We start from the raw sequence: 18367 nt of genomic DNA on the forward strand, positions 1-18367 counted from the left end.
GTCGAGGTTCCTTTCATTGATGTGTCCATGAAAAGCTACTGAAGGTTTTGGAATTTGCATAGAAATCTTGTCATTCCATGGCATATACTCCTAGTGAATTTGCCCACATCCTCCGCAAGAACCGTCTTCCATATTGTAGAGCACTATGATACTTCAAAAATTTAAATTTTCAAAAATTTCGGCTGAGAACTATGTGTGTAATTTTCAAAAAATTTGGTTGAGAACTGTGTGTGTAAGAGAAAGCTGGTTCCATTTATTAACAAAAATACCATCTTAAAGTGTAATAAATGATCAGATTTTAGGATCATGTTTGCAATCCTTGCATTAATTTTGTGACCATAATATAGTCGAGGGGATGTGTGAGAGGCCTAAGTCTGTTTTACCCCATGTGAAGTGACATATTGAGAATCCCTGGGTACTTTGCACTAAAGTTCCATACATACCATCTACAAAATGCATTTAAAAGCATAAATGCAAGTGTCCCGTCAGCCTTCTTGTTCACCGGCACTGGTTATGTGCTTGAATGTGAGTATTTAATAGGAAGTAGCTTGTGGTAACAGTGTTGTACTTTCGTTTTGTACTAATTTGAGCAATTTGGGAAAAGAAGATAGTTTAAAAAGAATTGCAATTGACTCCACGAAAATGCCATCGCAGCCCATGTTTGCTAACAAATTAGCAACACAGTTGCCCTCTCTTAGTGTGTGATTGACAGAGTAGTCCGAAAAAGTGTCGAGAAGATCCAAGGTATGCTTCAAAACATAAGATAGCTTCCAAGTCTTAGATCTTTTCAAGGTAATTGGGTTGATAATGACTAAAGAATCCCCTTCTATATGTATATTGGAGAGGCCACACTTCCTTGCTAGCACCAGACCGGTTAGTAAAGCATTTGCTACCGCCAAGTTATTCATACTCAGAGGGATGGGTGAGGCTTGGAAAGAACACATTTTGCTAAAATGATCTCGTATGAAAACTCCAATTCCGGATTTCCCTGGATTTACACGAGAAGAGCCATCAAAATTGATCTTAAAAAAATTTGGAGCTAGGGGTGTCCATTTTATGGATGACCTTTCTTTCACATGGATTGAAGACCAGTTTAGGGGAATCCTTATTGGCAAAATAATACCGTGCCAGGATTTTGCAATTGCCTTGTCCCACCGGGTAAATGACTGGATGTCCTTGGAATTTGTGAGAGAAGAGTTAATGATTTCTGCAATCGAATTTTCCAATTTGATTAAAACTTGATCTAGAGAAGAGGATGTCTTTCTAAAGATTCTTTTGTTCCTCTCCCACCAGATTGCCCAAATAATGTGAGTAGGAGCATATTTCCAAATACCTGAGAAGGTTGATGTAGAGAATAAAAGAGGCCAGGAGTTAAACATATCCCAAAGTGATTTCGAAAAGGGCAACATGAGTTGGGGTTTATTCATGATGAAGGACCAACATTGGGAGGTGAAAGAGCAGTGTAAAAATAAATGATCAACTGATTCTTCCTCTAAGTCAAAAAATACACAATTAAAAGCTTGTGTTATGCCTAGTTTTACTAATCTCTCTACTGTTAAGATTCTTTTATTAAGTGTTACCATGCAAAACAACTTGATTTTGGTAGGACAATGTCATTCCAACAGAAGGAGTATGTCCGACTGCTTGCCTTACTGCTGCAACCCTGCTGCAAGGCATTGTAACCTTCTTTGATTGAATATTGCCCTAATTTTGAAGCTACCCAAATTAACACATCATCTCTATTAGACATGATAACTATTCTATTCAATAAAATGCTTGCCAATGAGGAAGCTTGCTGGAGGGGTATTGGGAGAAGAGTAGGATCTTTCCAGATTATTTTTCTTGAGAATATTTATACAGAAGACACATAGTCACTCAATTTTATACCCCAATGGGCTATGACTGTATCCATAATGTCTTTCATGTTATCCAATTGAGCAATAGGGGGATGCCCACACCATAAGTCTATCCAAAAGTTAGCACCGAGACCATTGTTGATTTCCCATGAAACATACTTGGATATTAGATTCCTTGAATCCATCATGAAGTTCCAAATAGCAGATCCCTTTGAAGGGTCTAAAAGTGTCAATACTCTTGATGGTTGAGTGTTGTCCAAATATTTAGCCTGCATAATGGTGCAGGAGCACCTAGTTTCAGGAGGTTCCATGAGTTCAAGAGTGATGTCATGAGTAATTTCAATAATGTTTGATTTTATAAGGTCTATTTGAGTCATTGTAAATCATAATATAAGGCTATGTAAGCCATTTTTCATAAATTGTCCAAAAGGTCCTCATGAGGTTGAAATGTTCCAAAATGTGTTAAAAGACCCAAATAAGGGTAATAAGGATGTAAAATGCATAAATGAGGAGTTCCAAATTGGTTAAAGGGTATTTATGAGAGTTCCCAAGGATGGGAATCACTATTTAAATGATGTAGTTCTGATCCAAACCAAAGAGAAAGAAGGGGTACATTTTGTTTGAAATTGGGAATTCAAAAACCTTTGTTTTGTAGTCCTAAAACAGTTATCTTCTCTATTTCCAGGCCTTGTATGGCCATGTAAGGCCTGGAAATGGTGTATAATTACTATGAAAATTTAGGTCAATGAGTTAACCGTCTTTTGGCTTTGGTTTGGTGTTTTTTTATGAAGGAATGAATGAGTTCTGCTAGTTTTTGTAAAAACAGTTTGTAAACCCTCATTTACAGAGGTGTGTGCAAGGATTTGATCATATTCCAACTTTTAACCATGGGAAAAATCTAAATCATAGTTATTCTAAGAGTAGATTAAAGGGGATTTCAGATGGATTTTATTTCATATCAAATGGATTTGTATTTTGGGAGATATTTGATGCCCTAGGTGGACTGTACATGCACATTTCTTGTTTTTTCTATAATAGTCAAAATGGTCTCGGTGCAGAGGGTATAAATCTTTAACGAACTGTTGGATCTTTACAATTTTGCAATATGTTTTAGAAAGACTAGTTATCTATGTCTCCACCAGAGAGATGTTCAAAATATCGTCTGGTTTGAAAGATGTTTATAATAGAATGCAGGGTATCAAAACTGTCACAACTGGGACAGATTTGGAAGGTGATTAGAAGCATGAAGTGGATGGACTCATGATTGATTGGTATGAATTTTTAAGGATATGGTGAAAGTTGTGTGATTAAATGAAGGTTATTTATTGAATGTTTAGGTTTATGGAATGTAAAGTTTGTAAACTTATCTTTGATAAGATTGAGGAACCTATCATATTTGTTATTGATTCAATGATAAGGTGTGTTGTTCAGATGATTGGATCAGCATGATCCTTGATGGTTGGTTGGTTTTCCATGATTCTCTACATCAAATTGGTATCAGAGCTAGAAGAGCTTGAGTGTGTGGGTAGAGCTTCGAAGGAGGCAATCCACACCAGGACCTAGCCCAAAAAGATTTGAGATTTTGTTTTGCTAGTGTGTTTGGTTGCAGGTGTTAATCCATCTAACTGCAGAGAAGGTGTTGGAATAGGTTAGGGAAAAACCTGGTTGTGGTTGCCAAAAGACTAGGGAGAGAGGAAAAAGAGACTCCTAGGTGAGGCAAAGGAATTATGAGTTTGTGTGTGTGCAGTAGGAGAGGTGGATGCTTGAGGAACACCTTGAGATGTAGCCATTGGATACTCCATGGATGGGAGTAGTTGAGAGGTTGGACAGTTTGTGTCCTTTTTGAGATTTTGATTGCAGCAGAGGCATGAGAAGGGTGATAATATGAAGAGGCAAAGACAAAGATGAAGGTGATTATTTTGATCCAAGACACTAATTTTTTTTCTTGTAGGTTGATGGTCCCTATGTTTCCAAGGGACTTGGAATGCTTTCAAGGTCGGCAGTATGGTGCAGAAGCACCTAGTTTCAGGAGGTTCCATGAGTTCAAGAGTGATGTCATGAGTAATTTCAATAATGTTTGATTTTATAAGGTCTATTTGAGTCATTGTAAATCATAATGTAAGGCTATGTAAGCCATTTTTCATTAATTGTCCATAAGGTCCTCATGAGGTTGAAATGTTCCAAAATGTGTTAAAAGACCCAAATAAGGGTAATAAGGATGTAAAATGTGTAAATGAGGAGTTCCAAATTGGTTAAAGGGTAGTTATGAGAGTTCCCAAGGATGGGAATCACTATTTAAATGATGTAATACTGATACAAACCGAAGAGAAAGAAGGAGTACATTTTGTTTGAAACTGGGAATTCAAAAACCTTTGTTTTGCAGTCCTAAAACAATTATCTTCTCTATTTCCAGACCTTGTACGACCATCTAAGGCCTGGAAATGGTGTATAATTACTATGAAAAGTTAGGTCAATGAGTTAACCTTGTTTTGGATTTGGTTTGGTGTTTTTTTATGAAGGAATGAATGAGTTATGTTAGTTTTTGTAAAAACAGTTTGTAAACCCTCATTTACAGAGGTGTGTGCAAGGGTTTGATCATATTCCAACTTTTAACCATGGGAAAAATCTAAATCTTAGTTATTTTGAGAGTATATTAAAGGGTATTTCAGATGGATTTTATTTCATATCAAATGGATTTGTATTTTGGGAGATATTTGATGCCCTAGGCAGACTGTACATGCACATTTCTTGTTTTTTCTATAACAGTCAAAATGGTCTTGGTGCAGAGGGTATAAATCTCTCATGAACCGTTGGATCTTTACAAATTTTTAATATGTTTTAGAACAACTAGTTATCAATGTCTCCATTGGAGCGATTTTCAAAATATTCTCTAGTTTGAAAGATGTTTATAACAGAATGCAAGGTATCAAAACTGTCACAACTGGGACAGATTTGGAAGGTGATTAGAAGCATAAAGTGGATGGACTCATGATTGATTGGTATGTGTTTTAAAGGACATGGTGAAAGTTTTGTGATTAATTGAAGGTTATTTATTGAATGTTTAAGTTTATGGAATGTAAAGGTTGTAAGTATCTTTGATAAGATTGAGGAACCTATCATATTTGTTATTGATTCAATGATAAGGTGTGTTGTTACATGAGAAATGCCTCTAAAATGTTGTTCAGATGATTGGATCAGCATGATCCTTGATGGTTGGTTAGGTTTCCATGATGCTCTGCATCACATAATCTGACACCATTTGGAGACCGGGTTAGTGTACATTTTCCAAATCAATTTCCCTCCAAAGGCCTTGTTGCGGTGCTTCAAATTGTGAAGTCCCACTACCCCTTGGGATTTTTGGCATGACATATTTTCCAAAGAGGTTAAGGGGATTTTCCTTTCTTTTTGTCATACTACTACTCCATAGAAAATCTCTAACGAGTTTCTATAGTTGTTGGATGATGGATGAGGGAGCCTTGAGGACAAACTTGTAATAGTTCGGTATTGTTGTTAGCACTGACTTGATAAGAAGGATTCTACCTGATAGTGAAAGCCACCTTACTTTCCAAGTTGAGATTTGTGCCTAAATTCTACCAATGATAGTAGACCAATAGGATGGTTTGTTTGATCCCATAAAAAAAGAGGATGCCAAGGTAGGAGGATGGAAATTGGTCCATTAAGAAGCCCAAAGTCTTGCATATTCTTAGTGATAAGATTGAAGGTGTGTTGAAAATCAAAATCTTAGACTTGGCAGCATTAATTTTCTGACCCAAAGCAGAAGAATAGATATCCAGTGTTTTTTTGATGAGCTTGGCTTCTTTTAGAGAAGACTTACCGAATAACAATGTCTCATCAACAAAGAGAGAATGAGTTACTGTTATTGAAGTATTTGGAAGGGTGCCCCCAAGCCAAAGCCCATTTGAGGATTGAAAACAGATGTATCTTCTCAAAGCATTTTCCATGAGAATGAAGAGAAAGGGTGACAGAGGGTTGCCTTGTCTTATCCCCTGTGTACCTTGAAAAAATCCTGAAGGATGACCATTTATTAGAATAGAGAAATGTGTGCCTGAGATACAATTTTTGATCCATTTGCACCATTTGTCTAAGAAACCAAATTTTGATAATACTTTGAAGAGGAACTCCCACTTGAATTGGTCGTATGCTTTCATCATATCAAGTTTGATAACAAAATTTTCTTGTTGGCTCTCATGGACAAAGTGTAAAACCTCATGTGCGACTAGGGCTCCTTCCATAGTCTCCCTACCTGGGACAAAACCCCCTTGTTCTTGTGAGATGATCCTTGGTATGAGGAAGTGCATTCTAAGGTAAATGGCCTTATTTACAATCTTATATATATTGTGTTACAAAGAGAAATGGGTCTGAACTCTGCGAATGAAGAAGGGGAAGGGGTTTTTGCGTTAAGAACAATATTTGTTGCATTAAAACCTTTCAGCATAGCTGCCCTTTTCTTGGATTCTTCCATTACCTCTAAGAAGTCAAAACCAATCACATCCCAACACTTTTGAAAGAAGAGGGCGGTGAACCCATCCGGACATGGGGCTTTATCTGGGGAAAGGGAAAATACCACTTTGTGGACTTCCTCCAAAGTGAAGGGGGCCAGAAGGGCTCTGTTATCCTGGTCGAAAATTAGAGGTGAAATATATTGTAGTAGAAGCTCAACATTGTCCTTCCAAGAAGGATATAAATTAGAATATGGTGGGGCTAGGAGATTCTTAAAAAATTTTACACCTTGATCTTGGATATCTGCTAAATTTTTAATCAATTCCCCTGAGTCCTCATGCTTGATTGAGAATATAAAGTTAGATGCTTTCCTTTGTTTTGTGGAGGCATGAAAGAATTTTGTGTTCTTATCTCCCTGTTGCAGCTAGAGCTCTCTTGATTTTTGTCTCTGGTACTCTTCTTCTCTCTTACAGACCTCTTCCCATTCACTTTGAAGGCCCTTTTGTGTAGAGTGCAGGAGTTGATCCAAACCATTGGAAATTATGTTTTGGTTAACTTCTTCAAGTTGTTGAGCAATAATTTTTTTTGGGCAAAAACATTCTTAAAAATATTTGTTCCATTCCTTAGCCTGGATCTTAATAAACTGAAGTTTCTTAAAAAATTGGAACATTTTTCGTTCCTCTACATGTAGGGATAGATACCCACCATTGTCTTAATAAAGTCTGAAAATGTGGGTGTCTAAACCACATGTGCTCAAACTTGAAGGAGGAGCCATAAACTGGCACGGGGTTCTGTTTTTGCCATTCCAGGGTAATTTGGACTAGGAAGTGATCTGATTCAGAAATGGGGAGAATGTCTGAATGATAAATGACCTGATTGAGGCGCCATTCCAGAGGAATGAAAAATCTGTCAAGTCTCTCTACAATCTGAAGGAAGCCTGATCTCCTGTTAGTCCAAGTAAAGAGACCATTATTGGGGATCACATCCAATAAGTTGTTTTTAATGGTGAAGCTAAGAAAATCCTGCACAGATCATCGGGGTGGGTAGGTTCCTCCTTGCTTTTCCTTATGAGACAAGATTGCATTAAAGTCTCCTCCAATGATGAAGTTTTGTGCTTCCTCTTGTTGGAGTAAAAGAGTCAGCTTATCCCATAGGCCTTTCTTTTCCAGAGTGCAGATGGGGCCATAAATATTAAATACCATAAAGGTCATGTCATAGCATACTGCTTTCAACATTTGTCAGTTAAGATATTGATCTAATAAGTGAACTTGGACTTTTTTAGGATTCCATAATGTAAGCAATCTGCCCAAGGCCCCAACACCTTGCATGTGGGCCGATCCAAATTGTGTCCATTTAGCCACTGTTTTGTGATACATTTCCTGTGATAGCTTCACTTATTGGATTAAAAAAATGTCTGCCTTTGAATAATCAAGGTGAGATTTTATTCTCCCTCTTTTGTCAGGGGCATTAATGCCCTTGATGTTCCAAGAAATCATTTTCATTGTGAAGAGGGAGTGCCTTTTGCACTCCTTGTAATTCTTTTTGATACTTTAAATTTCCCATCTAAGGTGCTCTATACACCTGCCTCTATTTCTTCTTGAATTTTCATAGAGTTTGGTGTTCTACCTCTCTTTTTGGGGTGGTGAAGCCATCCGATTTCAAAATGGGGCTCTATTCAATCGATAAGGATTGTGCATAGTCAAAAGTAAATTTTTTTTTCCCTCACCATCTTGTGAAGGGGTTTCCACTCCTTCCTACTTAATTTCCAAGGGGAGTTCCCCTTTATCTGAGATGTCAGGAGATGAAACACCGCACCTTATTTCTTGTAAGGGACACATTACATTTGTCATACTAACACCTTCCTCTTCTGCAATTTCCTTAATCATAGTGGCAGCTAGAGTGGACAGGATATCGTCTGTTATTTCTTGGATATGACCCTCCTTACTTGAGATAGCTATCCCTAAAACTAATAAGATCTGCATTAAATTCTGGATATTGATCGGGGATTCATTGAACATTAGGTCCCGAACTATAGCTTCTCTATCATCAGATGTTTTGTCACATAATTGGAGAACCCGTGTGGGCATGGAGGCAAATTTATAGCTAGAAAGGATCCAGTTATACATGATAAAAAAAGGGTCAGCTGATTAATCCATTGAACATAGGATGGTTCAAAGGAATTCTAAGGTTTAGGGGGATCATTACAAGGTTGTATATGATCGGGAGCCAAAACTACCTCATGCTGATGGGTAGGACACAGAAGAGGATCTGAGCAATGATTTTTATAGACTGAAAGCTCTAGGTGCTCATGACCACTACAGGAATTTGTGAAGTGGCCTAATTGTTGCTGATATTTATATATGACCTTAGCATTATCCAATGCGATGTCTTGATGCCACAAACCCGATTTTGATGAAATGGTTAAATGCTTTGGCAAGGTCTTTTTTGAGGTAAGGATAAGACAGACCCTAACATCTCTCTAGATTATTTCAAAGGGTATAAGATCGTGAGCGAAAAAGATGCCTAGTTGATAAGCCATGGTCTCCACAATATTTGGGTCTCTGTATTCCAAAGGCAAACCTGGAAGGGAGATCCAGTGGGGATAAAAACTGCAAAGATTAGCATCTGGTTTAAAGTTTGGAATCCAAGATAAGGTAAAAAAACCAGCCCCTTGACAAAACCAGCCTTTGTTTTTGTGTACTGCATCTCTATCTTCTACTGAAGAGAATAGGGCTATAAAAAATTCTGAGTGACTGTTGATGAAGAAAATATCACGAAGACCCGACCAGTGACTATTTGCCCATGAAAGAACATAGATTGAAGCAGGATTGAAGAACTAAACTTACCGATGAGAGTCGATTTTCGGAGAAGAGAGAACAACTAGGAGAGAACATGGTCTGAAAAGGATATCTTGACAACGGAGGTGTCCTCAACCGGAGCCCGAGCGAGAGAGGAGTCTGTCTCTTTAATCTTTTCCAATTTTATTTTCCACACAGAGTGCATTGGTATCGACTTTCCATGATCTCCTTGTTGATCTGCTCCAGTTTTCCCGTCAACAAAGCCAACTTTGAGAGGGGGTTGGTGAGGGATGGAAGGGGATGTTTCACAGATGTCAAAAACTGGTTGTTTCTTTTGGAGTTTTGTTCAGAATGGATTCGGAAATGGAGGCTTTTAGACAGGATTTTGAATTTTTTTTCCCACCCAAACGAATTTTGAATTTTTTTCCCTCCCGAAAGAATTTTGAATTTTTGTTTCCTGCCCGAATGAAGGTGGACAGTGGCCTGGATGTCCCCTGAGGATTGTATGTGCCCCATGGTTGAGAGAAGCTCCTTGGACGCAAGTGTTGGAGTTCAAATTATTCTAAAGATTACCAAATTCTTTATGGGGATGGGAGTGAAATGAGTGGGCCGGATGAGCAAGAGGATTATTGAAAAAAGTGTCGAGGCTATCTGGCTGATCTTGAAGACATGCAAAATGATTTAACCATTGGTTTCCTGAGGGTAAATCTGAAACCAGTTTGATGTAAGGTTTGTCCCTGAAGATTTTGACAAAAGGGTTAATGTCAAATTTTGAATATTGGCCAGAACGAGGGACATCCTTTGACTATTGGTGAGGCTGACGGGGGACACCGAAACCTTGCCACCATCTGCTATTCTCTATGGCCCTACTTTGAGGCCTTGCCCCACCCTACCATGCGACACTATCATCTTGCTGCCATCTTCCATTCCTTGGGACCCTGTTCTGAGCCCTAAGAAAATTTGGGCCTCCTCCCACCTTGTTCTGAAAACCCAAGAGACTCAATGTTGATGTGACATGAGTGGGAATTAAAAATTGAGGGATAATGATAATAATGATTATGAGAGATTCTAGAATGATTAATTAGGTTGAGTGAGTGGGATTATGAAAAATGATTTGTAGGAATCACATGACTAGGTTAATTAATTAGAATTAATTAATTGGGTGGGTTTAGAGGAAATAATTATTGGAGGGAATTTAGAAGAATAGAGGAATAATTAAATTATTTGATAAATTAATTATTGGACAATAGTGATAGAATTAATTAAATTAGATTTAATTAACATTAAGAAGAATAAGGATAACACAATTAAGTCAATTAATTATGCTGATAGGCTTAAATAAATTAAATATTAATTTTAGGTGTCTACATTTTGCCCCTCTTTGATATAGCGTCGTGAAATAATGTTATATCAAAGAAGAATAAAACATAGTGGAAGAAAAGGATAAGGACTAGTAGCATGATGGCCCAGTCATGAGATGAGGAAGAATGATGAGGAGGAAGGATGACGAGGAAGTAGTGGTATGCCCCCTCAAGAGGACATGTGGGTTCGAAGAACACGGGTGTGCTCTTGAAAGGAATTAGAAGAATAAGTGATGAAAGGATGAAGACAATGAAAGAGGGGACTAGGGTGGGTTGAAGTGTTGTGAATGAAATGGGACAAAGAAATGATAAATGGATTGGATTTCTTATTGAGAAACTATAGAGAGGAAACCTATATTTAATATTGCCATGGATAGTCTACACCACTGATTATAAGAACCAAGATTATATGAAAATCCGAGCATGGACTGATGCTCAGTCAAACAAGAATGCCTTGCACACAATCATGCAAGTGTTGATAAACACTAATGCAGGGTTGTCAGTTCGTACAAGGAAGACCGTCAAACACACCATACCATGAAAACTATGCCCCATTATACACTAGCCAAGACATACCAAGATATAGGATGATCAAGGTAGTCCTGAACAAGTATAGTCCTGGGACACAAGATGAAAACAAAGCGAAAAGCTCAAGCATGCAAACAACATGCACATGACCAACTTACATCTCTTGCCAAGAGTAGGACATGGATTTGGATAAACTATCAGACTAGGGAAGGAGGCATCCCGATGGGTAGGCGATGGATTGATTGATGGATGAAAAAAGACAAGTTGGATGTGCAAGATTTGCAGATAAGAGGATTTCCACTTGGATTTTATTAGCAAAGGATGGATGGGTGCTTGGATTAGGCACAAGTTAGTGCAATCTCAGGTAGATGGGGAGAGCTCAGTTTGATGGATTGGATAGGATTAGAAGAAGGATAAATAGGAAAAAAAGGGGGATGGATGATTGAATAGGATTGGATTGGGGATGGGACTATTGATTAAATTTAAAGAGATGGAGAATATGATTGTATGAGATAGGATTGGATTAGAAATTGGATAGGATGGGGTTGATTGGTGGATAGGATTTGATTGAATGGACCAATGACAAGGGAGAACCAAGGATTGGTAAAACGGTGGATGGATGAAAGGAGGGAGTTATTGTTTGGATAGGAGACAAATGTATGGAGTGGATTGATATGTATAGGATATGGAGAACTGGAGGGTAGGGAGATGGAGACCCAAGGACTTTGCTGCAAAGGAGTGCAATGCCCCATACTAGAGGGTAGTGGAATTAAGGATGGTGGATAAAGATGGATGAGATGGGAGGATAATGTGTAATGGATATGGATGGTAGAGGATTAAGGCTTGTGTTTTCCAAAGCATGCATGCATATACATTATTTTGCCTGTATATGATCATGACAAAGGATAATAATGGAGGATTCCTTTTAATAGGATGAGGGATATGAGATGGAGGATATGGATAGGATAGTCAAGATCAAAGATAGGAAAGGAGAATGGCATTAGATAGGATGCAGATGGATGGGAGGATTGCATGGATGAAGCTTGCCCACAAGTGTAGAGAACAAGGGGATGAGGGGATTACACATGATGCTTGTTTGCCAAGTTTTCATCATGGTACTTACCCAAGGTGCCACAAGAAGTGGTTTCCACCATTGGATGAAATGATTTTTCTTTACTTTTTTTTATTTTTTTTATTTTTTTTGTATTTTTCTTGATTTTTTAAATTTTTAAAATAGTTTGGATGGATAAAGATGAGGATGAGTGTAATGTCCCTATTTATGACTTAAACTAAAATGATTAGGGGACAAAACTATCTTAACATGAATCTGGTCAGTGACAACATAATCTTCTTTCTGATATTGAATTGATAATTCAATCTGATTTATAACCTCAGTTTTACTTGTTCTTTCAAATCACTATTCCTATATATATGTATAGTACTATACTTTATATTTCACTGAAGAGTAGTTCTTATAAAATATTATAGTAATTATATTATATTATTTTCTATTATTATATTATTATTAAATTCTGCATAAGAACATTATCATGCTTCGTATATTAAGAATTCATATTAAGCACAACCCCATGCATACCACTCAAAACAAGGATGTTACTGCCTGTAACTTAATAACAGTTCTGGTCTGATCTTACCATTTGTATTAATTTTCTTTATATTATAATATTAACATTTGTATTAGGCTGAGAACCGTCGGAACATATGAATCTAGTATTATACATATACTCTACATATAATGACAGACATAAACAATAGTATGCCAAGAATCAGTATTAAGCAGATACAATTAATATTTATTATGCTATACCTCAGACCATAGTATATTCAGATCTGCTGTGTATACTTATGAATTATTAATGCCCGATCTCCCTTGATTTCTTTTTTTATTTTTTCTCCGTTCCCCCCCTTTTCTTCTCCATGATTCTCCTCCTTTTTATATCTTCTCAAATGGAGGCATCCTTTTTGTATGGACGTGTCTTTTACCAAGATAGCACCTCTTTGTTATCTCATAACAACTTTCATTATTCAAACCGTGTCTGTTTATATGCTGATCGCACACTTTCATAACCCTTCATTTAACCAAACAAATTACATTGTGTAATACATACCAATCTCTCATTAGAGAATACGATATTAATTCGTCCAGCCAAAGGTTATCAAATGTCTCCGCACCAAGATCATTATTTCAATATGGTGATGCCCAGAATTATTTAAAACCTTCGATTTGAATAGTCGATGCTTATTCATAATATGTTCAGCCCGTCATCCTATGTTTGTCAGCCAATATTTCCTCACAATTTGTCCATAGTGCACGTCAACATGAAATGGCAACCAATCCTTTGACCAATGATTATATAGTGCTATCTTCTTATGAAGCTCCTGACTTATATATTAACCTTCAGAATTTTATCTTAATTGCTCAAGATAGGAGACCGATAACTAATATAAACTTCCCCTCATATTTAGCCAACCATTTGAATGATAAAAACACCTTATGTAACCATCTTTAGAACAATATAAAATAATCGCCTAGCTTGGAATAATAGTTTGTTGATTTGTTAAGGGCCCGTCTTAATGCTCCTTTAATACAGTAACTCCAGCTATAATTATTGTTCAAACATAATCCTTGTAAAATTTATTAACCACTTCTTTATTGTTGTGTAATATATTAATCCTTTATTAGTATAATCACTGCTCTCAAACATGTCTTTCATATTAACATAATTTAATGTTTACAATATAATATTAATTTATTTTTATTTGAATATCTCAAGAATATTATTAGAAATAAATATTAATTAAATAATAATATCTAATAAATAAATTTCCAATAATCATTTGTAGGTAATTATTATATTAATTAATATTAATAATTACTTCATTTAGGATATATATTACGATCAAGGAGGGGACATGACAAAATTGTGTTTGCAATAAATTAATAGTGCTAATTCTAGCTGGTAGACCTTCCATCAAACACTTGGCATACACTTATCATTAAGTTATTTTGGATGCAATGATTTAGAACAGCTACTCGCATAATTTAAATCATGAAATTTCCTCATAAATCATCTAAACAATCATTGACAACATAAGGGCAATTTATCAAACAATTGGCAAATACTCTAAAGAACTAGAAATAATGGGAAAGATATTGTATTTTAATATTGGTTCTATTTATGGTATCGTATTAATATGATATTATTTATAATGTATTTTGACAATTTATGTTATATTTTATATTTATTAAATAGCACGTTATATGATAAGTGTAATATATTCGATATATCCATTTTATGTTTTAATAGTATTTTATGGTAAAATTTCTTTAATAGTTAATATAATATTAATAATTGAAATATGAACGTTACATTAAAATAAAACAATAATAATAAATAATAGTCATAACAAATAATAAATATTAATAATCATATATTAAAGGAAAATCGTGAAGTCTCATAAATGAGATGATTTTTTAATATTATTAAATGTTAATTAATAAATGTTTTAATTATCGTATTTATTTAATCCAATGTCCAAAGAGGGGTTATGACAATGAGTGGATATGGAAGATAGTGGATGCATGAAAGAGGAAGGGAGGACTCAAGCATCTAGTTCCATAGATGGTATCCCTTAGTATTTCTTTGAACTGGAGGTATGCTCATAGATGTTGGTAACAATAATTGGGGAGATGAAATGGATAGGGGATGGAAGATAATGATTTGGAATGGATTGGACTAATGGAATGGGATTGTGAAAAGTGGATGGTGGATAATGGATGGGGTTTTGAAGAATTTGTGGAAGATCAACATTGGTACACACCTTGAAGGGTGGTGGAGTAGTGGGGGAGAGTGTTTTGAATTAGATGGAGGATAAAGTGTGGATTTTGGGAAATGAAGACCCAAAATAGAAGAAGGGGATGATGAAGTTGGGATGGTGGATTTTGGGACATAAGGACCCAAAGTGGATTTTGAAGATGGAAGAGTGTTAGATGGAGGATTGGAGGACTTATGAATGGATGGAGCTTTTGGATTAACAAGTTTGGATGCCAATTTTGATTTTTCTTTGGGATGCATTTCTTCTTTGGGAATCCACATAGTTTTTGAATTTTTCTTTTGGGGCCTTTGTGGCCTTTTTGGTTTTTCTTTCTTTTGGATCACATTTTTCTTTTGAGCATGTCATTTTGAGGGGACACATTGATCCTTTGATTTTTGTGGATTTTGAGCTTTACGCTTTTTAGATTGGGCATCCAAATTGCTTCCAATAGCATTGGGATGGGTGCATGACGATGAATGACTTAAGGATTTTATGGATGGTGGGATGATGGAAGGAGTGTGTTGAGAGACATTCAATGATGTGTGCCTTTATTAACCTTGCTTAGGCATAGTGGATGAAGGAATGTAAGGACCCAAAATGGATGGAAGGAATGGAGGATTTAGTTTTGGAATATAAGGTCCCAAAATGGATGTGGAAGATGAGAGATGATGGGATTTTGATTTGTATGAAGGAAATTTGGATTTAGGAGGAATAGAGAATGTACCAACATCTTTAGCATTAGCTTGAGGACCCTATTATTTTGGAAACAAGATGCAAGTCCATTTTGAGGGGGATGAGATGTGGAAGGAAGATTAGGATCTTTAGATGGATTGGGATCATGATATGGAGATGAAGGGATACTTTGATCTTGACTAGGGAGGGTATCATGAGATGGAGTGAGAGGGGTGATTGGATCATGAGATGGAAGAGTATCATGTGATGGAGGGAGAGGGTTGGATAGAGTAATCATATGATCATGAGAGGAAGTGGAGGGAATGCCATCATTAGATGGAGTAGAGAGAGATACATCATGAGATGGAGAGTATTCTATGCTAGCATGATTTGGAACAATCTTTTGGCATGTTTGGAGTTGTGGGGATTGTGTGATGGAGGAAGATATGGAAGCTTTGATGTGGGTAGATGGGGAAATGGGGGTATCATGAAGTGCGGGGGATTGGAATTTGTTGTGAGGTGGATGGAGGACTTGAGGAGACTTGGCCACTTTTCTTTTAGGTGAGGGTTTTATCTCCTTTGCTAGCATGTCTTGGATAAGATTATGGATGATGGATTTGGAGTATGTGGACAATATGTATTTTGAAGGATGAGGATTAGATGGAGAATTGGGATTAGATGGAGGATTGGGATTGGATGGAGGATTAGGATAATAAATTGGGGAATTAAGATTAATGATTAGAGGACTATGGAGTAAAGGATTTGGATGGGGAGTAGAGGTAATGAATTCATTGTGGAAGGATGGGGATTGAGATGTAGATGGGGGGGAGATGGAGGTATACATATTGGATTTGAGGAGTATGTGGCTGAGGGATAATATGGAGATATGGATGGGGAATATGATGGAGAGATGGATGGGAAATAAGATGGAGATATGGATGGGGAATAAGATGGATTTCCCTTGTCAAAGGTAGAGGAAGGATAATAGATATGGTATAGATTGGGATTGGGTGTAATGTGTTGAGATGATATGGATGAAGGTATGATATGCGAGTGGGAGATTATGGGATTAACTTGGTAGGCAGATTCATGAACTTCCATGTGCATCTTCTCATACCAAGCTTTGAAATTATAGGTAGTCATGAGTAGAGTGAAGGATTAGATTGGAATTGGATGAATATGTTTTGGAGGGGAAAGATTATGAAGATGATGTTAAATGAAGATGAGGATTAGGAATTGGCTTGGAATGATGATGGATTAGATTTGATTTGATTGGATTTTGATTTGATTTGATTTGATTTGATTGGATTAGTCCTTGGATTAGGACTTGATTTGATTGGTCCTTGGATTAAGACTTGATTGGATTGGAATGGTCCTTGGATTAGGACTTGATTGGATTTGGATTGGTCTTTGGATTAGGACTTGATTAGATTTGGATTGGTCCTTGGATTAGATTGAATTGGATTAGATTAGATTTGATTCGATTGAATGATTGATTGATGAGGGAATAGATAGCCAGATTAGAAAGATGGATCAATTTGATTAATTGGAATTTTGGATATTTGATTGGATTAGAGGGAGAATGATTATGGAAGAATGGATAGATAATAGGAAAAATAAAGGGGGAGGCTACCCAAAGTCAAATGAATGATTTGGATAAAAATATTGGTTGAGGAAGGATGATTGTTTGAATGGATGAAAGTGGATTGGGGATTGGAGAATTTCTTGGATAGATAGAAATGGATTAAAGATTTGATGATGACAAGATGAAATTTGGAAAGAGGGATTATTTATTGGTTGTGGGGGATGGACTTGGCAAGAGATGTCAATTAAAGAAAACACAATGGTAAGAAGAAGTTAGACTCAAAAGACACTCATTCTCATTCACAACATATCCTATGGTGAGCAAGGACAATAGTCAATGGATCCTAATTGGTTTCCCAGCTACGCTTACCCAGAGCGGACACTTAGATGCTTGACCCCATTAGCTCCCCTCCACGATACTCACTTCTCTGGGGCAGCCAAGAATCAATGCCCATGAAAAATCCTCATGGCGAACTTTGTGTCTCTAGTAAGGACCGTAAAAATATGGGCGGCTTCGGAGGTCTGATCTCTTGCACCAATGACTAGAAAGTTTTTGGCCACTATGGACAAGGTGTTTAATATGGCTTCCTGTTAGGAGCTACCCTTCGCAGTTGCGCAAGCGCAATTCAGGTCTATAGCCCAATGAAGCACCAAGAACTTAGTAGTCATGCAAGCGTGATTGAGATCTCTAGGATCCTACTAAGCACCCAATTTGAGAGTGAACTCTCAAATAGCCCCAACCATTGATTCTTTCGATCTCAATGGCCTATTTATTATAGTGAGTTGGGAACCCCAGGTCCGGGTGTACTCACTTGGGTTGTTCCCCTCTAATTGCCTCAAAGAGAAACTCGGGAGGGCAGGCCGACTAAGGGTAAACATGCAACAAACATGAAAATCTTGGAGGGTCTGGATTTTTTATTGTCTAGATAGACAAGAGCATACTCTCCTACCTTTACACTTTTCACAAACATAAAAAGCAATGGTTTATTTACCCCCTAATTAGATCTAGGTGCCTAATAAAAGAAACAAAATGTTTTCTTGAACCTCCTAGGCAACCTACAAAACCACTTGATTAGTAGTTTGAAAATGAAGTCTTTGACAAGCGTCCTGCAAAAGACGAGAATGACAAAAAAAAAAAAAAATTATTTTTTGGGAAGGAGTAGAAAAACAAGAATAAAATATTTTCTACTAATGAAAAATGTGGATTTGGAGGAAACTTTGATGGGTAATTGGGGGTTTGACTAGGCTTTTGACACTTTCTAAGGGATAA

This window comes from Cryptomeria japonica, chromosome 7 (genome assembly GCF_030272615.1).
Source record: "Cryptomeria japonica chromosome 7, Sugi_1.0, whole genome shotgun sequence".
NCBI lineage: Eukaryota > Viridiplantae > Streptophyta > Pinopsida > Cupressales > Cupressaceae > Cryptomeria > Cryptomeria japonica.